This window comes from Taudactylus pleione, unplaced genomic scaffold, assembly GCF_031769625.1.
Source record: "Taudactylus pleione unplaced genomic scaffold, aTauple2 ptg000313l, whole genome shotgun sequence".
In the NCBI taxonomy this organism is placed as follows: domain Eukaryota; kingdom Metazoa; phylum Chordata; class Amphibia; order Anura; family Myobatrachidae; genus Taudactylus; species Taudactylus pleione.
In genome coordinates this window covers 8,317,502-8,340,380 of record NW_028284714.1, presented here as the reverse complement: position 1 = coordinate 8,340,380, position 22,879 = coordinate 8,317,502, and the positions used below count along the sequence as shown (strand labels likewise).

The 22,879-nt window shown below is 42.1% G+C and overlaps 1 pseudogene; it reads left to right on the top strand.

Moving 5' to 3' along the window:
• LOC148510715 (chymotrypsinogen B-like) overlaps positions 1-18,606 on the top strand; it is a 37,868-nt pseudogene extending 19,262 nt beyond the window's left edge.
• Positions 18,607-22,879: the final 4,273 nt, after the last annotated feature.

Sequence of the window (22,879 nt, the reverse complement as noted above, 5' to 3'; positions counted from 1 at the left end):
ACTTACAAATATTAACACATTATACCGAGACTGCAGGTCCCTGTCAGACGCCAACAGTATCCAGCGGGCATAGGGACCAACCGCAAGTTAAGATATAGAAACAAGGGTGCAAAACATTCTATCAAGCATTACAATTCTATATATACTTTTCCTCTCTCAGTTTGCTAAGGACGTTGGTTGGGAGATCTCGGGGAAATCATCAATGAAGAAAGTGAGCCTTGGCTTTGTCATGATCTTCAAAAAATATGGTGCGACTATCTATTTCCACTCGTAATTTGGCTGGAAACATCAGGGCGAATTGATGATTATTTTCCAATAGGAAGCTGCAAACTGGAGGAAGGCTTTATGTTTTTTGAGCTACCGAGGTGGAAAAGTCTTGGAGAATCAATATTCGAGTGTTGTCAATTTGTAATTGAGGGAATTTCCGATAAGCCATCAGGATTTGTTCTTTTACTCTGAAGTCCAAGAAACGGGCAATGACTGACCTTGGACGATCCGCAGCATTATCCCTTTCCGGACCTATTCTATGCACTTGTTCTATCTGTGGAGCAGGAAGATCAGGGGATAATCTGAGTGCTTGTGGTAAAGTGGTAGATAAGTATTCCAGCAGACATTGGCCCCTCGCAATCTCTGGGATGCCTATAAAGCGCAGATTGTTTCACCTGTTTCTTTTTTTTGAGGTCATCCATTTTCTCCACCAGCGTGTTCGTAGAGTGAGAGCAAGCTTCAAGACTATTTTGTAGGGCATGAATTGTGTCTTCTGTGTCACTGAGTCTCTGGGCCTGATTCAGACCCGCTCGCAAGCGCTATGCGAATGGCGTGCGCACTGCGCGTGCTCAACCCCCGGAGCGAGCAAGAAATCACTTGCTCTGGGGCTCGCATTCAAAAGGGGCGGCTGTCGATGTTGATCAACAGCTCGCCCCATTTGGTAGGCAGGCCGGGGGGGGGGGTGGCTGGCCAAATGAAGGCATTCCCGAAGGAACGCCTGCCATTTGGGGGCATCCCCATTGACATCATGAGTGATGTCAGTGATGAGCTTCCGGCTCTATTATCTGTTGCGACGGATGAGACCCTACCACAAGGGTCTCGTTGCAAGCCCGATAGTCGCGATGGTCGCGACCATTGCGACCATCATCTGGCTGCTCAATAAAGCTGTGGGTGGTCAACCACAGCTTAGTGAGTGGCCAGGAGGTCGAACAAAAAAAAACATGCGGCCTCCCTGATTCAGAGCAAGCGCTCGCTTTTTGTGAGCACCTCTGAATCAGGCCCTCTGTTCGATACCACAGATTCGAGCGGTGTTAGTTTCTATCCTGGCCAAGGCCAAGTCCAGTGAGGTCTGCATATTCTCAAATTTTTTATCAGTCTGTGGCAGGAGTTTTCTGGAGATTGCTTCAACCATGTCTGAAATAGACGTCTGAGCCACCACAACACCTTGATCTGATTGAGAGTTATTCATCGATTCCGATGTTCCCTCTGAAGACCCCTGAGACGCTGAGGATGATTTATTATTTGCAAGCCTATTTCTGCCCATCTTAGACTGGGTGGATTGTGAAGAGCCACTTGACGGCAGCAATTTATCCACGAATCTGTCCATCACCCGACGGCCAAAGAAAAAGGAAAGGACTCACAGAAAAATAGATGTAAATTCAGCAGAATGAATTAGAGTTAAGTTATCCTGCACCCCTTTAGAAAAGAAAAAAAATGATGCACAAACCTGCGGTTGGGCCCCCCGCGCCCACCCCCAGCCCTCTCCAATCCAAACAGCCAGCTCAATGAAACAGTGGGCAGCAGGTATCACTCTTCCCTCACCTCCATCACTGAGCCCCGTCCCCACCACAAACAAAGATCGCCCCCGGAATCCTCACTCTCCTCCACTCCCGCCAGCAGGCTCAGCTAACCATAGGTGGGGAAATCCGGGCAAGAGATCACTCCTCAATAGCTCCCTTCTATTAATGGCAGACTATGGGACACTCCACCTGACGATTACCGGCAGCACGTCTTCAGCACTAGAAGCCAGGTATGTAAGCGCCCCGCTGTAGTCTCACTGCAGTGTCAACAGGCATGCGATCACACCGCCCGGCATTCACGGGCAGCTCGTCAGCAGCAGTGGAGTCCTGGTAAGTGAGCGTCCGGCAGCTCTCCCATTCCAGCAGATTCAGGGGTGTATTTACTAAGCAGTGTTAGGAGACAGAGTGAAAAGTGATAAGAAAGTGATAAGGTGCCAGCCAATCAGCTCCCAACTGTCATTTTTCAAACACAGCCTGTGAGATGACAGTATGGAGCTGATTGGCTGGCACCTTATCACTTTCTTATCACTTAGTGCTTATAATACACGGCTGCCATCGTCATCAACGGCTGCCTCAACACTGATTCTAAATTTAAAGTAAGTCATACACCCTGTGAGATGGCTGTTAGGAGCTGATTGGCTGGCACCTTATCACTTTTCACTCTGTCTCCTGCTTAGTAAATAGACCCCTTAGACAACGAAGTACACCGCCCGGTCACCGCAGGTAACTTAGTCGTCGGTATTGTAGATAGTGCAGCCCTCTCAGACCTGATAATTAAGGGCCTCCAGCAGGAGAGACCGTGCCCGCAGCCCAGTAGCAGTCACCACCTCAGCTCCACACTGTCAGCGTCCGGCAGCAGGACACGCTCCGCGATCCTCACGATCACCTCAGCTCCACACTGTCAGTGTCCGGCAGCAGGACACGCTCCGCGATCCTCACGACACCTCAGCTCCACACTGTCAGTGTCCGGCAGCAGGCCATGCTCCGTGATCCTCACGATCACCTAGCTCCACACTGTCGGCGTCCGGCAGCAGGACATGGTCCGCGATCCTCACGATCACCTAGCTCCACACTGTCAGCGACCGGCAGCAGGACACGGTCCGCGATCCTCACGATCACCTCAGTCACTCCCGGTTTATAAAAGGCTATTTCTTATTTTATATACTCATTTATTCCTTTCCATATTTCCTTACTTACATATGTTTGTTTGCTTTCTCTATCTCTCGTCTGAGATGCTCCTCTCACTGCATCTCTGTCTCCCATGTCACTTCTCTTCTGAATTATCAATGAAGGAACAGTTGATGCAAAATGGCATCCAAAGCCAACAGACATGTCACATATGGCCTGAATCAGAGTTGTACATCCCCACTTGCGGCCGAATTGCATACTTGGTAGCAAATACAGATGTTTGTCTGTGTTCAAAATATCCCCATCTATGTAGCTGCACTGCCCACACCATCCGCTTGTGAAAGCATTCATTATCAATATCAGCATGCATTTGCACCAGCCTTTCCCTTGGTGTAAGAGATCCATCTAAAATCAGACAGATCTCTGTGTAAGCTCACCTCTAAATAGTCTGTAATTTCATCTTCACAGCCATGCCACTTATCTTACATGTAAATGCCAATTTGTTGCCCCATTATAAACACCCAACTGTAAGTAGAGACAAGGCTGAGATACATTTGAATCTCCTATAGCTGCTCAAAGTTGTGTTTGCTCAACTTGGACGCAAACATGGGGCCTGATTCAGCAAGGATCGCAACTGTGATCACGGCTGCAATTACACACGCAGTTTTACTGCGATGATATGCTAATCCATTGCGATCGCTAGGCCATCGCAGCACAACATATGGATGACCACCTTACCTTGCACACATTTGTAATACATAGCAAGACTACGAAACCATCGGTAACATTGCAGCCTCACGCACTTACACAAGGTCTGACCTTACTCAGGAATTGCTAATCTCATTGCACGCTGTGAGTACACAAGCTGCGTATGGCATCGCAGAGGATAATTTATGCACGCCCCTGTAATGGTGTTTAAACACTCTGGTAACAAAGTGTTTCGCAGACCACCCTCCGTCACTAACCCCAAATGTTATTTCCTGTCAATCACTCTGCTATAGGTCTGCGTAGCTACTACGATCGCAATCCCAATCACAGTGGAGTGTTTGCGCACGCACACTGCGATGCATATGCATGTGCAGAATGCAACAATCGGCTGATCGCGTGCATAATAGCAGTTGCAATCCTTGCTGAATCAGGCCCATAGGCGAAAAATCACAAGATCTGTTCAGAAAATGGACTTGCTGCCAATTCTGGCATGAACAGACTTACACAAATACATTTATAACACCAACACACACTAAGGTGTGTGTCACCACAGAGGATTTTACACATCTACTCATCCATTTTGTGCGTGTTGCATTTCATTATTTTCAGTAACAAGTACAGCCGAAGATACATGCAAACTTTGCAATTCAGTATTCTTGTCCTTTTAAGGTTTTACTCACCCCAACTGGAACTCCAACACCATCAATAACGACATTTCCCTGATTAAACTGGCCACTCCTGCTGTCTTTCACCATATCTCCAGTGTGCCTGGCAAATCCCGGTGAGGTACTGTATATGATGATGGTCGTATCTGTGTAACCAGTGGATGGGGAAAGACAAGATACAATGGTGAGAACCAGTGATTTACTAATTGCCAACACTGCTGTTCACAGGATCCTTATTTATTAAGGGGTCTATTAATCAGTAGGCAGCAATAGAATCGATTTAGAAAAGTAGGGAAAATAATGACTTTAGGCCTCTTCTCCCATTAACAATATACAGTACCCCTAACTGTCTCATACAAAGGAAATATATGGAGCCAACACTAATTGCGCACAGCAACCCCTTCACTTAGTAAAATACCTGATAGGAATATCACCACTTCCCTAACTGAAAATACAACCATGATAAAAACGGGAAAAAAGTAAAGCAAAGAGGCGCTAAATAAAATAAAATGATACAATATGTCCCATTGGTGTTTCTTTTAGGTCTCAACTCAGAATTTCTTCTTAAAAATGGGTTGATGTTCCATTTGATGGTGACCCTCAGATACTATGTAAAGGATGAAACTGAAAAAACTAAAACGCAATGGCCCAGATTCAGAGCCGCTTGCTGCTTGCGGGCACTCGCTCTGAATGTGGGCGTTTTTTTTTTCTCCGGCCGCTCGCAAAGGTGGCCATCCACACCTTTTGCGAGCGGGTTGGAGACCGTCGCGATCATCGCGACCATCAGGCTTGCGACGAGACCCTGGGGTAGGGTCTAGCTGCCGCAAGCGGATTTCCTGCTCTAATAGAGCAGGAAGTCCACTATTGACATCAGTAGTGATGTCAATCAGCCCTCCTACAAACGGCAGGTGTTCCTAAGGGAACGCCTGCATTTGTCCGGCTACCCTCTCACAAAACGGGGCGAGCTGTCAATCAACATCGACAGCCGCCCCATCTTGTTGCGAGCTTCGTAGCGACTGAACTTCAGTAGCTCAGTGGGGCTTGCGCATGCGCAGTGTGCAACCATCGGCCCGCTTGTGAGCGGCTCTGAATCGGGCCCTATGTGTAGTATGTCCACAATCATGTAGTGACATAAAATTCACCCCTGTGGGGACAGTTTATATAAGATGTTTGCAGAAGAAAAAAGCCTACCCAACTCAGAATGAAACATGTAAAGGTTTCTTTTATCCTTCTATGTGTATATATCCTTCACAACAAATAGCCCAGATAAAATTAGGGTAGCATTCCCCACTTACTCTAAAAGATGAATATTAAATGCATACTGTATAAAGGTTTCTTTAATAGTGAAGCATACCACACTCACAATTATGTATTATGTAGATAATCACATAAAGGTTTCTTTGTAGTGAATGATTTAAAAATGGTCTGGAACCCCCAAAATACTCCAGAAAAGCAATAGGGGTAACATAAAAGAAACCAGATGTACTGGTTAAAAAATGTATTTAAAATTACTTTAAAAAAACCATAGTTGGGATGATACAATAAAAACTAACAGAGTCCAAAGGTAACAAAAACTCCAAGACCTATTATAGTAAAGTCAGTAAGCCACAAAAAGCATACCTTTGGTATGTGAATGATGAATAATAAACCAGAATCCTCACTGATCAATGCCTTTCAGCTCTCATAGAGCCTTTATCAAGATGCGTAGTAATTCTGAAGACCACAATATATATATATATATATATAGATATTTATATAGGTAAACGGTACTCCGGCACCCGCTCACTCTGTGTCAGTGGACAAATAGTCCCACCTTGCTCCGGTGCCCTCCAGGAGGACAGCACCCCCAATGCAAAATGTACTTGAAATCATAGGCGGCACTCAAGAGAGGGACTTTATTCGGTCAGTCTGTCGACGTTTCGGGGTCTTCCACCCCTTCCTCAGGACTACATCTTGTTGTCCTGAGGAAGGGGTGGAAGACCCCGAAACGTCGACAGACTGACCGAATAAAGTCCCTCTCTTGAGGGTTTCATGTCATTAGCCTCCGAGTGCCGCCTATGATTTCAAGTACTATATATATATATATATATATATATATATATATATATATATATATATATATATACCTGGTAGCCAATCTGCTTAATACCAGAAAATATGTCATAAAATATACATATCAATAAATTAAGTCAACTTAGCATATTCTGTAATATTAAGCAATGCAAAGTGCATAATTTAAACATACAGTACAAATTGCAATTGTATAACCTGTTAAACTGATTGCAAATATTTAGAATTGATATGAAAAAAAAATATGTACAAGTTCTATAAATAGTGTCTATGTTTCTGTACACAGCATTGACCACCCCCAGCAAGCTGCAGCAGACTGCTCTGCCTGTGATGTCCAATACTCAGTGCAAGACCTATTGGGGTACCAACATCAATGACATCATGGTCTGTGCTGGAGCTGCTGGATCCTCCTCTTGCATGGTTTGTATTAGCAGATACATAATATACAGTACTGTATGTGTTTTGTCTGCAAATCTATAATGCTATCCTTGCATACAAACACAATTTGTTTGTAGAATAAAATACAAAAATAAGGTATAGTCATACTTGCATACTTTTGAAAAGACATTTCAGGGAGATTTATAATGCAATACCTATGAGCGAAGCAGTAAAGTGGAAGTGTACTGCTACATCTGAGAGGCGTGCCATAAAATTGACTTTTATCCAAGTGTAAATGAGCCACAAAGCAGTTAATAAGATCTACATGTTGATTAAAACACACTGATACTTGTAAGGGCTTGCTCATGTATTGTGTATTACAAGTGGTTCTACATAGGTGGCCACAACAAACCTTATTTAAAAATGTAATCCATTGAATCAATGTGCCTTATAACCAATGCAGGAAAATGGCACTAATGATCCTAATTTGGCTGGGAAATCCTTGGCTGGGTGCAGCTTTTTTCAAAGTGCAGTGTTTTTAAGTGCAAAACTAGCATTAGACCTGCGCTATTTTTATTAGTTAATTCTTCTGCTGATCTTGAATGAAGTTGACTGTGACTGCAAAGTATTTCACTTCCTGTGCCTCCTTTATTAATTCTAATCATAGGTAACTGAAATTGACTGTGACTGCAAAGTATTTCACCTCCTGTGCCTCCTTTATTAATTATAATCATAGGTAACTGAAGTTGACTGTGACTGCAAAGTATTTCACCTCCTGTGCCTCCTTTATTAATTATAATCATAGGTAACTGAAGTTGACTGTGACTGCAAAGTATTTCACCTTCTGTGCCTCCTTTATTAATTATAATCATAGGTAACTGAAGTTGACTGTGACTGCAAAGTATTTCACCTCCTGTGCCTCCTTTATTAATTATAATCATAGGTAACTGAAGTTGACTGTGACTGTAAAGTATTTCACCTCCTGTGCCTCCTTTATTAATTATAATCATAGGTAACTAGCTTATTCTTTACTGAATCCTTATGCTATTGTTTCTAATGCCTTATGATTTGTAATAGTTAAAATTGTTTTAAGGATTCTCTTAGTCTATTGACTAAAGTGAATGCTTGATTTATTTGTAGCCTTAGATGTATGGTATGTGTTCATTGTTGACTTAAGCCATTTTTATTGCTAGCTTTCTCTGGCTGGCCAATTGGGGGTTTTCATTAATTAGTGTCCACACTTGCTTGCATCCCTGTATAAGTGTCAGTAGTTTGGCTGGGGAAGCCTTGGCTGGGTGCATCTTTTTTCAAAGTGCAGTGTTTTTAAGTGCAAAACTAGCATTAGACCTGCGTTAAACCGAGGAGAAACAGAAGGAGAAAAGGTCCATCTAGCAACAAACCTCAACAATATAAAGACTCAAACTACAAGTGGACTCCCTGTACAATCACGGCAAGAACACTTTTATTGTTATTAATGCTGGCCTTTTGATTCTCGCATACAATTCAATGCTTATCGTACTTTTTCCCATGTCAGTTTACATCTATCAACTTTGAAACACTGTCCTTTATCTCAGATCTCTTGCCTAGCCTCACATACTCTATCTACTTACAATCTGCATTATTTTTCAAATTCTGCACACATTAGAATCCCACTTTTAATCCTCCCTATAACAATCTTGTTAATCTGCATACATATTGATACACTGTTTTTTGATACATCACTGTTTTTTCACTTGCATTCCTACAAATCTCTTGCACTCATATCTCATTTATATTTCCAAATTTCATTCCTCTTGTTTACTTATAAACACCATGACAAGGTTTTCGTCAACTCCCTCCTTCACTCAGTCTCTACCTAATCCTCTTTTCTGCCCCCTGCTTCCACCTTTATCCTTTCCCCCTAATCTCTTCCACCTCCTCCTCCCCTTCTCCCCCCTCCTCTGTCTGCCTACTCTTCACTCCTCACCCATTACTCCACTTTCTTCCTGTTCTGCCCCCCCTCTGTCCTACTACCCCACCACCAAACCCTCCTCCTACACTCCTCTCCCTGTCACTTCACCCCACTGCCATCCACATCTCCCTCCCTGCCCACCTCCTATAGGTTCCCTTTCTAGCTCAGGTGCCCGCACCATCACTAAACTCTATTCATATCGGTCCCCCAAATTAATCTTACCTCCATGTTACAGTAACCTGGATAATCTTATTCACATCTCCCCCACAAATGCTATCTCTCTATCCTGTGCCCTCTGGAATGCCAGGTCAGTCTGTAATAAACTGGTCCCCACCCATGACCTTTTTATCTCCAACTCTCTGAATCTCCTAGCCATCACTGAAACTTGGATCTCGCCCTCTGACACCACTTCTCCTGCTGCTCTATCCTCTGGGGTCCTTGCCTTCTCCCACACCCCCCGGCCTGGGGGTCGCCATGGGGTTGGTGTTGGGGTCCTTTTATCCACCAGTTATTCCTACCAGCTAATACCCTCTGAACCATACTTTACATTCCCCACATTTGAGGTTCATGCTATATGCCTCTTCCAACCAGTAAACCTCAGAGTAGCTGTCATTTACCATCCCCCTGGCTCTCCCTCCAAATTCCTTGACAACTTTGCTTCCTGGCTCCCTCACTTTCTCTCCTCAGATCTTCCCTCCATTATCCTAGGTGATTTTAATATTCCTATTGACATACACACAGAATCCTCTGCAGCTAAACTCCTTACCCTCACCTCTTCCTTTGGTCTCGCCCAATGGACCTCATCACCCTCCCATGTGAGTGGGCACTCACTTGACCTGGTCTTTACTCACCGTTGTGATATTTCTGATTACTCCAATTGACCAATCCCCCTCTCTGACCATCACCTTCTCTCTTTTAACCTATCCCTCTCTCCTTCCCCACCTCTAAGTTCTAAGGCTACCATTACTAAGCGTAATATTGAGGCTATTGACACTGTTGCTTTTCCCTCCCTGCTGGACTCTCTTCTCTCCCCTGTCATTTCTCTCTCCTGTCCTGAACAGGCTACTTCCCTGTACAATTCCTCCCTTACTTCTACTCTTGATTCTGTTGCTCCAGCAATAACTACTCACCCTCGCAGATCCACACCACAACCCTGGCATTCCAAATGCACCAGATACCTACAAAAGTGTTCAAGAATTGCAGAGCGTCAGTGGAGAAAGTTATGCTCTAAGGCTGACTTCCTCCATTTCAAATTTATTCTCTCTTCCTACAGTGCTGCCCTGTCTCTCTCCAAACAAACATATTTCAAGAACCTCATCTCCTACCAGTCCTCAAACCCCCGGCGTCTCTTTGCCACTTTCAACTCCCTACTCTGCCCTTCCCCTCCTCTCCTTCCCTCCTTGCTCTCTGCCCTCGACTTTGCCAACTACTTTACATCTAAAATTGACTCCATACATGAGGACATCATATCCCATCAGACCCTCAGCACTCCTCCCCCTCCTTGCCCTTACCACCCCTCCCCTTATGTCTCACTAACTCTGACATCCTTCTCTCCTGCTTCTGTAGAGGAAGTCATGGCCCTCATCTGGTCCTCCCCTCCTTCCACCTCCCCTCTAGACCCTATCCCTTCCCGTCTCCTCTCTCACCTGTCTCCTTCTGCCTGTTTCCATCTGGCTCACCTCCTTAATCTCTCCCTATCATCTGGCACTGTCCCTTCTGCATTCAAACATGCTCTTGTCTCCACCATTCTTAAAAAACCTACCCTTGATCCTAACATACTTTCCAACTATCGACCCATCTCTCTTCTCCCTTTTGCTTCCAAACTCCTTGATCGTATTGTCTACAACCGCCTTACCACCTTTCTTTCCTCCCACTCCCTCCTTGACTCATTTCAATCTGGCTTCCGATCTCTCCACCCCACTGAAACTGCCCTCATGAAAGTCAGCAACGACCTCCTTGCTGCCAAATCCAAGGGCCACTACTCTCTGCTCATTCTCCTTGACCTCTCTGCTGCAATTGACACTATAGACCACCCTTTCTTCCTGCAAATCCTTTACTCTCTCGGTTTATGTGGCACTGCCCTCTCCTGGCTTTCCTCCTACCTCTCTGATCGTTCCTTCGCTGTGTCCTCTCATGACTCCTCTTCCCCTCCACTTCCACTAACAGTAGGAGTTCCTCAAGGTTCTGTTCTTGGACCTTTCCTTTTCTCCCTATATACATCCTCTTTAGGAGAACTCATTAACTCCTTTGACCTCCAATATCATCTCTATGCAGATGATACTCAAATTTACCTTTCCACCCCTGAGCTCTCCCCCCCGCTCCTTACCCTTACCCATTCCTTACTCTTTCCCGTATCTCCAACTGTACCTCTGCTGTCTCTTCGTGGATGTCCTAGTGCTTTCTTAAACTTAACATGTCTAAGACTGAGCTGATCATCTTCCCACCCTCTTCCACTACATCACTTCCCACAATTTCATTATCTATTGATGGCACAACTATCTTCTCTAGCCCCAAAGTGTGCTGTCTTGGAGTTATCCTAGACTCCTCCCTCTCATTTAAACCGCACATTCAGCACCTCTCGCAGTCCTGCCGTTTTCTAAAAAATATCTCCAGTATTACCCTTCCTCACCCAGGATGCCACTAAAACCCTCATCCACTCACTGGTCATATCCAGATTGGACTACTGTAACCTTCTCCTAGCTGGCCTCTCAGTCTCTTTCCTCTCTCCACTACAATTGGTTCTCAATGCTGCTGCTCGGCTCATCTTCCTCTCCAGACATTCTACATCTTCTTCCCCTCTCCTTCAAGCCCTACACTGGCTCCCCTTCCCCTTCAGATGCCAATTCAAGGTTCTTACATTCACCTACAATGCCCTCACCAAATCATCTCCCGCATACATTTCTGACCTTCTCTCCCTTCAAACTCCCGCCCGTCCACTTCACTCAACTAATGCATGCCGCCTCTCTTGCCAACTGATTACTTCCTCCCACTCCCGCATCCGAGATTTTGCCCGTGCTGCTCCCTACCTTTGGAATGCTCTCCCTCTCCCTATCAGACTCTCCACCTCTCTACAAATCTTCAAACGGGCTCTCAAGACCCACTACTTCATCAAGGCCTTTCAGCACTCATCCTAACCCACTTCATGCTCTTTCCTCCCTATCTTCCCCTTCTGTGTCATGCTTGTCTGTATGCCCCTGCCCTTTAGAATGTAAGCTCTCATGGGCAGGGACCTCTTCCCTCATGTGCTTCTCTTTACATTTTCTTCTACTCCTTACTCCCCATAAGGGCACCTAACACGTGACTGCCAACTCCCGGCAGCTTATTGTGAGTGCTTTAATCACTATTTCAGCAACGTATATAAGTCGTGTCCTTGTCCTGCAGTGTAATGTTGTTGTAAGTTACTTGTTTCTTGTTCACCTATTAGTTCTATGTACTATGTAAGGTGCTGCGGAACACTTGTGGCGCCATATAAATAAAGGATAATATATATATATATATATATATTTCCTTTTTTTCCCCTCAAGTATATAATTGCTACATAATACGGGTAAGGTGCAATCAGGGAGATTGCTAGACTCTTTAGGCAGTCAGGGAGATTGCTACTATTTCACTATTTCAGGGAGCCTCTCTGACAATCAGGGAGAGTTGGCAAGTATGGGAATAGAATACCTCTTCAGTAAAATAAAAGGAGTAATAAGTATTCCATAAGTTCTGTGGTTATAAAAAAAAGTACAAAGCCACAAGTGCTGTTCTACGGATCACAGAATATATTTATTTTTAAAATTCTTTTGTTCATCACTGGTGCATCTGGATGGGTGGCTTAGCCTATACGCTTTAATGTGTTTAAAAGCAATTAGTACTGACCGGCACTGAAAGAATATTCAAATATTGTATATATACCAGGCTCATGGTTACATTGTAAACCCCCTTATGTCATTGGTGAATTTACTTAATACAGTAATATACAATATACTGTTTGTGATTATGTGATTGAGATTAAATTGTAATCATAATCTAATAATGTATTGAAATAATAAACACTGGTTGAGTACAGTAATTACCACTCTACTATTAATAAACTTCCATAGATCACATATATTGAAGATAAAATAGGTTAAACAAAAGTAGAGACTTAAGTAGAGATGTGCGGTCCTAGTTCAGGTCTGATGTAAATTTGGAACTCTGATTTAAAAATCTTTTTTCGGATTTGGATTGCATGTAAACATTTCCAAATGACATGATTTTAGCTATTTTTATCAATTTAAAAAAAACACAAAACCAAATCAAAACCAAAACATTGAGGGTAGTTTTGCCAAAAACATAACATTTGAAGGTGGCTTTGCCAAAACCAAAACACAGGAGTCTGCGCACATCTGTACTTTTAAGCAACTGAAAATATTGGCAAGTGTTTTGAAGCGGCAGCTGCCATGTTCCTAATCTTGTACTACAAATACAATACAACTGATTTTTTTTAAAGAATTTATTTAAGGTGCCTATCCACTAGACGATTAAAATGAACGATAACGATACCGATATTGTTCGATAATTGTTCGATAATCAGTTGAATATCATTTGAAAATTGATTGAAAATTTGGTTATTTAGACATCTATTATAGTGCAAACATGCCGGTCAACAATATCGTCAGGTTCAGCATGTTTGCAGATGACTGTGCCTGCACTGAACGACATATCATTCAGTGTGGGTACCCTGCAGTGTAGTGAACGATATCATTATCGTTCAGTCTATTCACTGTTGAGTAGTGGATACTCGCCTTTACACTGTATTGGTTGATACAGTCAGGTGATAACAGGTATATCTTATCTGCCCAGCATCTTTCTGCTTTGATACTCAAGATATCATACGGTCATATGGTTTAGATAATATCTGATCTATTTTCTGTATGTGTGAAAGGGGTATAACGTATGTGGTTCTTATAGCAAAGATCTACTATTACTATATTTTAGGCTTTAGATTCTTCATAATTACTTTTAATAAGAATAGAGATACTATGGTCCCTCCTATTATATTTACTATTCAGTTTTATTGGTGGTGAATAATCTTATCAAACACTCTCATTTATATTGTTTATTAAGACTGTTATTCTTAATTTGTTATTTCAACTACAGTATTTAAAATAAACAGGGTTTATATTCTAAGGACAAGCCTGGTATAAATGATGATTTGTTTTTATGGTGCTGGTTTGTCGTTTCATTCCATAGCTTTTATGGATTCCCAGGCTGCTCAGTATAAACCCATAGAACCCCGCCACTAACAGCCACCCGCTGTTCCCTTCGAACTGGGAGACATTCGCCGGTACTTAAGTGGCTGCCTGGACTTATTACTCAAAGTAGTAGGGATTTACACTGGTTACCTTTGGAACCCAGAGAATAATGGAAGATACTGGAAACTGAGAGTGAAGTCAGTAGTTTGGCTAAGAAGCCAATGGTGCGGCTTTGAACACCGATGATGCAGCTAAAGCTGGTAGTATAATTAGAAGAGTTGATGAAGTGGCTCGGAGGCCAGTGATGCGGCTTTGAGAGCCAGTGATGAGATGCAGCTTTGAGCCGGCAGTGTGGCTGGAGAGCTGGTGGCGAGATGCGGCTTTGAGCCGGTAGTGTGGTTGGAGAGCTGGTGGGTTTGAGAGCCAGTGGTATGGGTGCAGAGGTGGTGGTGAGATGCAGCTTCAAGAACCGGTGGAGCAATACTGCTTTGATAGCCGGTAGTGGGGCTGGAAAGCCAGTTGTGAGATGCGACTTTGAGCTGGTGGAATAGCCGGAGAGCTAGTGGTGAGAGAGCCAGTAGTATGACCTGTGATCTGATGGTGAAATGCGGCCTTGAGCCAGTGGTGTAGCTGGAGGGCCAGTGGTGAGTTACGGCTTTGAGAGCTGGTAGTGAGATGCTGCTTTGAGCCGGTAGTGTGGCTTGAGGGCCATTGGTGAGATGCGGCTTTGAGAGCCAGTAGTATGGCTTGGAAGCCGGTTTTGAGATGCTGCCTTGAAGCTGGTAGTAACTTGGGAGCTGGTAGTACGGCTTGAAAGCTGATGGAGCGGCAATGAAGCCGGTAGCAGCTTGGGAGCTGATGGTGCATCTGGGAAGCTGATGTAGCGGCAACGAAGCCGGTAATAGCTTGGGAGCTGACGGTGCAGCTGGGAAGCCAATGTAGTGGCAAAGAAGCTGGTAACAGCTTAGGTGCATCTGGGAAGCCGATGTCACTGGATACCAAAACAAGGAGAAATACAGGACCTCTGACCATGCAGCTGAGCCAAGAGATTCACAAGGAACACTATAGTTGGCAAGGTGGCAAAGGGCCAGCGTGCAGAAATAGGGTAAGAAACCAATCAAGTTGTGCTGTGAAGAACATGTGATATCCGGTGGCGTCCAGATCGCCTAGCAACCGATGGAACAGGAAGAACATTGCTAGAAGGAGACAAGTTGTGACCGTGTAACAATAGCTTTGGGGCTTCATTATTATTCGCCTCCTTGTGGCCTAGCAGTCTTTTGGGTTTGAAGTCTAGATGATGTTGCCATTACATGTTTTTTTGTGTTATTCATTGAACTGTGCATATACAGTAAACTCCATTCTTCCATAAAGGTACAGTCTGCAAAGTTTAAATCATACTTGCCAACTCTCCCTCATTGTCAGGGAGACTCCCTGAAATAGTAGCAATCTCCCTGTCTCCCTAAGAGTTTATTAATCTCCATGATTGCACTTTACCCCATTATGAAGCTGTAATATTAAAAAAAAAAACAGTATCAGAGTGTTTTCATCAACAAATAGATCTTACTAACTGCTTTGGGGCTTGTTTACATTTGGATGTAAGGAAATTCTAGGACGCACCTCTCAGATGTAGGAGTACACGCCCACTTTACCACTGCGTTCATAGGTGCTGCTCTCACAATCTCCCCAAAATGCTTTTTTAAAAGTAGGTAAGTATGGTTTAAATGCTGTATGCAAAATGCACCATCTACTACATTAGTAACTGGCCTTTCAGTAAAGTACACTTTTCAACTTCAACTGTTTAATTTAGCCTCATTTATGGCTTAATTTAATTATGAGAGTGGGAGGACATCAGGACTGATTTCATGACACCTCCGTATGTGTAAAGCTTTTTAATATTTTTAGTGCTTGGTGTAGGCACAAATCAAGGTCCTATTTCAAATTGTAGGACCTGAAAATTACCAGCTAAGAAGTAACGTACTACAGGTTGTGTCTCCCATATCCAAATATTCCGAAATACGGAATATTCCGAAATACGGAATATTTTTAGCATGACTGAGAAAGTGAAACCTTTGCTTTCTGATGGTCCAATGTCCACAAACTTTATTTAAAGCACAAATTATTAAAATTATTGTATAAAATAACCTTCAGGCTGTGGGTATAAGATGTATATGAAACATAAATGAATTTCATGTATGTACACAAACTTTTTCTGATGCACAAAATTATAAAAAATATAGTATAAAATTACCTTTATGCTGTGTTTATAAGGTGTATATAAAACATAAATTCATTCTGTGTTTAGATTTGTGTCCCATTCCCAAGATATTTCATTATTTTATGCAAATATTACAAAATACGGAATATTCCGATATCCAAAACACCCCTTTATCTTCTTTCTGTAATCTCCACCAAATAACTCTTATTTACATAGTGCACAGAAAATGAGATGCACTGGTGATCAAGTCCTCTTATTTGCAAATAAATATCCCTATGCAAATTTTGACAATCCGCTCCACAAACCCATGTGCCTCAGCATTAATCTAGGCACACTTGGGCAAGTTGAGGCACACAGTGCATAAAGAACCAACTTTACACTATGCTGTGGGCAGTTTGCTTGTTGTCAATGACCTTCAGTGTATGTATAGTATTCATACAAGTCTTCACTGGCATGAATGAAAAACTAACTGTACAGTAATCACACCACTCTAGTATAATCTGAATATATGTTTTGTTTCATTGTCCCTCTTGTTCAATGTCAGGGACAGCAAATAACAAAGTAAAAAACTAATGGATATGTGATTTCACAACAGACTACTGTAAGAGATAAACATTTCTGAAAGTATGTTACATTATATAAACATTATATAAATTACTCATAGACAGAAATGTGTATCAATTAGATTTGTTATTTGCTACAGTAACTAGAGACAGCAGCGATGTTTCCTTTTTAGTGCTACACTGACTAATTGTTATATGACAGAGCATGGGGATGCCAGCAGGCTTTTTTCCACAAAGAACTTTTAAATCATATCAACTGTATTTTTAAAGACTTAATGTTGTGTTCCAGGTCATAAATCCTTAGCTTCCACAAATACAACCTTAAGCTTATTTTATAATGCTGGTGCCCAGAATGGCCATAACATTTTCATGGTTAATCCACAGTCTACAATCATTTTCCTTAAAAAGAACAGTATTGCAGTATTTTAAATATTGATTAACAAATCAGAATTCACTTTCGCAATCCAAAACCTTTCCAGAAAAGTATAGGACAATTGCATTTCATATAGCTCCCATATATTGTCTTTCTTTTGTTGTGTCCTTGAATTTATTGGTGTATAGTATCCCTTCTTCACCTCCCATTTTGCTTTATTTGTTGTATTTTGTCTCTGTGAATAGAAAGACACATTTATTTTACTGTGCTGGTTCAGGAACAATAATGGAATTAAATTATCAGTGCTTCAACATAGAAACACGGAGGCTTCTTATCTCTAAAATTATTCTAAAACTAAAATATACCTAAAGTATAACCAACAAAAATAAGAATAAAGTAAGATAACCAATTAAATATAGCATTAAGTCAACCAATACATAAAAAATACACAAATAAATGTACTGTATGTTCCCACTTGATTGCTGGTATTGTTATAAGACAAGGCAACAGCTTATGCAGAAAATAGTTAAATAGTGGATACCAAGTGTTTGGTTACACCCACTTGAGTTGCTAATAGTGATTCGTCAAAGAGTAGATATGTATTAGTTACAGTTATAACATACTGTAAATACACTTTAGGAGCTTTGCTGTTAGGGGGTTAATATATCCTCCATATATTCTTGGAAATCCCAACATAAGTGAAGAAACTTGCCTCTAATGAGGTGATTTGTTTGTGGTGTGCCAAGCAGTCAGTTATCTGCTCAAGTGGTTGCTGGCAGTGTGCACTAAATAGGGTCCACCTAGTAAGAGACCCGGTAAAAGGTATTTTGTCTCTGCATATCCCTTTCCCAGGAATAATAACATTTTAAAATATTTAATTAGACATTATAACTATACAATATATTTAATGTCTTCTGTAAAATAATCTTATCTGAACAAAAATAAATATATTGAAATTGAATATGAAACACAATGAAAAAAATTGTGTTTCATATTCTGTACAGTGCAGGTTCTTCTTCCCACAGATTGTGCCTAAGGAGCTCCTGGCAAATATCAGGGTGTGGTGTGAACAGGAGGATCTTTCACATCTGTCCCTCTGCCTACAGTATGTAATGATGGCTACCACTATTAATTTGCTGTATCGGTATTAAACTAACAGAGCCCAATAAAAATGGATGATTGTAGCAGCCACCGGGGCTTCAGGCAAATCAAACAGGGTGAACATTTTTTGCATTAACTTTGATCAGAATTTTTTTGTTGATTTTTTTTGTTTCGGAAGATAATTATACATACTGTACTTGTACAACACTGTACTTAATTAACAGTGAATCGTGGCTAAATAGGCCAAATGAGTAATATTGCCATGTATTTCAATTTAATCTAGGGTGATTCCGGTGGGCCACTTGTATGCCAGAAAGATGATGCTTGGACACTGGTCGGTATTGTGTCATGGGGAAGCAGCACATGCAGTGTATCTTCTCCAGGTGTCTATGCCCGCGTCACAGAGCTCCGCAGCTGGGCAGACCAGATTATTGCTTCCAACTAAATACGCAAAGAGAAGCATTGTTCATACTTGGAAACAGAAAGCAGTAAAAAAATTGTTACATTCATTGATCTATTTGTCATTTATGGACTTACAAATATTCATTTATGTGTGGAAATTCAAAACAACACTATGCCTGTAAAACAATGTTATTTCTCTTTCATAATCTCTTTCAAAAGTACTCTCACTGCTGCACAATTTTCATCCATAACTATACTATAAAGGGGTTAAATATTTTAAAAAGTGACTTACAAAGGCAGAAATGTAAGAGGTGCAGCCCCTATGGCCCTTAGCTGATAAGAACCTGAAAATGCTAGGTTGCCCTACCTCTCTGAGGCACCCATGCTGCTCTCAAAAGAGCCAATGCATGCACCAGACTGCACGTGCTTGGAAGAGACCTGAGGGGATAGAGTGGCATCACCAGGGGGCCCTTAACCAAATTTTGCTATGGGCAAGGCACTGTTGTGCCCTGTTTACATATGCAATACTTCTGTGAATCTCACATATGTAGCACCTCTGTACAGATTATTCGACCATCTTGACATGTAAAAGAAGAAGGTAAGGAGAAAATTAGCAATGGAAGGACATACGTTGTAAGAGAATAGCACTGTGACTGAAACAAAGTGGGCGATTCAATTCATTGGGCATTGAAAAGCGCTGGGAGAGAGCTCCTGGAGCTATTCAGTTCACCGCAATGTTTACTCTAACGGGAAGCAATTAAATCAGAGAATGTCAGTTATTGCTACTTTACCTGGGTGTTTAGTCGAGAGAACTGGCATTCTTCAATGAAAGTTCTGGCCGCGAGGCTGTTAGCACCACGCTAAGCTGGAAAATAACCTTGCGGCTGTCACTTTGGTCAGATTTCTCCTCGCACCCTCAGGAGGGTGCAAGAAGAAATCGTTAGTCAGACTAAACAGCGCACTGAATTGAATAGCTCTTGGAGCTCCTTCCCGGTGCTATTCAATTCCAGCTGAATTGAATCGCACCTAAAGCTTAAAAATAGGTTGTTCACTAATCTAATGCAAAACCATAAATTAATATATTAAATTTATCAGTAACTTTTAAAGGAATTGTCTACGAATTAACCATATGTGAGTATCCACATTTCTAATTTGATAAGAAAAACACATTATATCCCCACTACCACATTACCCAGTGCCCAAAATTAATAGAGATGAGCAGTTTGATTTCCATGGAAACTGAACATACCCAAACTTAGGGGATACGTGTGATGATAAAACATCACCTCTAACATTAAAGGGAAAGTTTACTGCTGAAAAACGTAAAATTGCCAACATGCGATACACCACATGCAGTGGCAAGAAGAGGCTCAGACCATGGCCTTCCTTTGATAGTGGTAGTCCTGATACTGCTGTTTCATGCCCTAGAATGCCTATTGTGGAATAGGGGCCAACACACAATCAGGCATCTTGTGTAACTTTGCATGCAACACCTTCTCGCTTTAAGTCTCGTTGTATTACCTTTTTCACAAAAAGAACACTAAACCCAAAGTACAAAATGTGTGAGTCTGACATTTCTGACACTGTAAGTGTAAAATAGCCTCCTGGGCTTCTTTTTACATACTTTTATAACTGAAAATGTGTCTAAATATAGGACGCACCAGGAGATTGTGCTGATTAATTTGATATGCAAAACTTGTGTATCATTGTCCAACTGAGTCTCTCAATCAGCATGCAAAGTGCTACTATGCAGCAGCTGCAGCTTTTTTCCATGCCAAGCACCATTTACAGACTCAGTTGCACACAGATATACACATGTCGCATATCAAATTAATCAGCACAGTCTTCTGGCACATCCTAATCCTTAGATACAATTTTGGAAAAAAAAGACGCACAAACCTAGCAGAATTGCACGGAACTTGGCGGCTCACTCACAGCAGGCAGGCATATCGTTCTGCATGGAGTATTGAGGCAAGATGAGCAAGGACAGATCTGTACTTGAGGTCCTGTTTCCCTGCCACCAAATTCCATCTCAATTCCATTTTACAAGAACAAAAATTCATTGCCTGTACCAGGAAGTTAAAAAAAACTTATTCTTGGCCTAGAAAATTCCACCATACCAAGTATCTACTTAACTACAGATATGTGGCCAAGTGGTACTGGTCAAACTAAAGATTACATGACTGTGACAGCCCACTGGTTGGGTGTATACCCTTCGGCAGCAGCAACAGCTGTATCTAACACACACCCGCTCATTCACAGGCAAGCTACTCTCTCAGCTTCACTAAGAGGAATTCTGGTGTCATGTGATTCTGTTAGTTAAACTACAGGAAAAGTGGCTAGAGAAACTGAAGGAATAGATGAAACAAATTGATTCTACTAAGGATGTTTGACTTGTAGATCAACTTCTTTATTCCCTTCACAAGGACCAAAGGGTTTACAACATTTTGCAATTGGATCGCTACATTTTGGCAGCCATGCTTGTTTCTAGGATTAAGTCATACATAATGTCTTTCTTTCCAATTGACACATATCTTAAGAGATGCAGCGAGCTTCTTGCGAACAAATTATCAGCTCAAGTGGCACATGACACAACGACGTCTCCTGCTTAATTTTCCCCTGCAAATGCTACTGCAAGTAAAACACTGACCTTTCCCAAGAGACCCACTGGTGATAAGGATGAATCAACTCAGTAAAACACCATTATGTTATTTCTTAAGGCCTAAAAGATTTGCCCAAAATTATTAACACCTCTACTGTTACTCAATCGGATACAATAAGAGTTAATAGAATGGCACAGGATTATTTTAATATGTGTACTTGGAAAGAATGTTTAGCACAGCTAGGAACCTTGTGAGCAATTGACAGGATGCTACTTCCTAAATATTTGCAAAATTGATGTTCATAGAAATGAACTACAAATTATGAGGATGATCTGTTCCACCATTTACTACTGTAAGTACAGAGACAGTGGATTCCAGTGGGGATGAACAATATTATGTGGTGATGATATTAACACTGAAGAGGGTGCGGGTAAGAATGAGGATGCCAATGATATCTTCCAACTGTAGACATGATTAACAACATTGTCAGTCATCTTAAGCCCATTGCTATCTTGTTATGTGGAGGCCCAAAGATACAAAGCACTTCAGCCACAAAAGTGGCAGTTCCTGTCGCTGAAGTGCTTGATTTATTAAACTGTGCATGTTTTTTATAATATACAACATAAGGGTGGGAAGGGAAGGATCAAGGACAATTTCATTGTGCACCACTTTTCATTATGGGCTTTGCCAAGATCGAGTGCATTTGACAGGCAGTGACTGGAACATTCATGTTCTTTTGTATTTTGTAATGCCATGCTTCTCATCCAGTTGTATAGGCCCAGTTCCCTGCAGTTTCTCAGCAGATATAGAGTAGTTTAATCAAATCAAATAAATGATGAGTGGTTCGGAATCTGTGGTATCCGAACTGCTCTGAACACCAGGGATCCGAGTCCGGCTTTGGTGTTCCCATCTGACTCAGATCCCACTTTGAGGCCGAGCACCATCCTCCTGATGTTGGATGAGAGCTAATTTCTATATAAGGTACCATTTCACTGTTCATTCGCATGCGGCGCACTGCTCTATGTCTCTCTGTTAAAGTGGCTGTGTCCAGAGTGGCTATGCTGGTAAAGTGACTGTAGGGGGCACACTGCATGCTGATGTATGGTGCGCTACTCTGCTGATTGAAGTGGCTGTAGTAGCCTGTGTCCACTCCAGATTCCAGACTCACAAATGGCTGTGCTGTTAAGTGACTGTGTATAGAGGGGCACACTGCATGCTGATATATGCTGTGCTACTCTGCTGATTAAAGTGGCTTTAGCCTGTGTCCAGACTCACAAGTGGCTGTGATGTTAATCACTGTTTGGCACGCTGATGTATGCTGCACTATACTCTGCTGATTAAAGTGGTTGTGTCCAGGTTCACAATTGGCTGTGTGAACAAGGTATGCTGATGTATGCTGCGTTGTACTCATGCCCATCTGCCCTAGTTTAAAAAAAGAAAATAATAGTTTTTAAAAAAGTATAACAAAAGTTTTTATTTAAAATGTTTTTTTGTGCTGTATCCCACTATTTACTGTGACTCCTTGGGCCGTAGCCCTCTGTGTATACTGTATACAAGCACTGTGACTTCTTGGGCCATAGCACTCTGTGTATACAAGCACTGTGACTCCTTGGACCTTAGCCCTCTGTGTATACAGTCACCATGAGTCCTTGGGCCATAGCCCTTGTGTAGCACCATGAATCCTTGGGCCTTAGCTCTCTGTGTATACAAGCA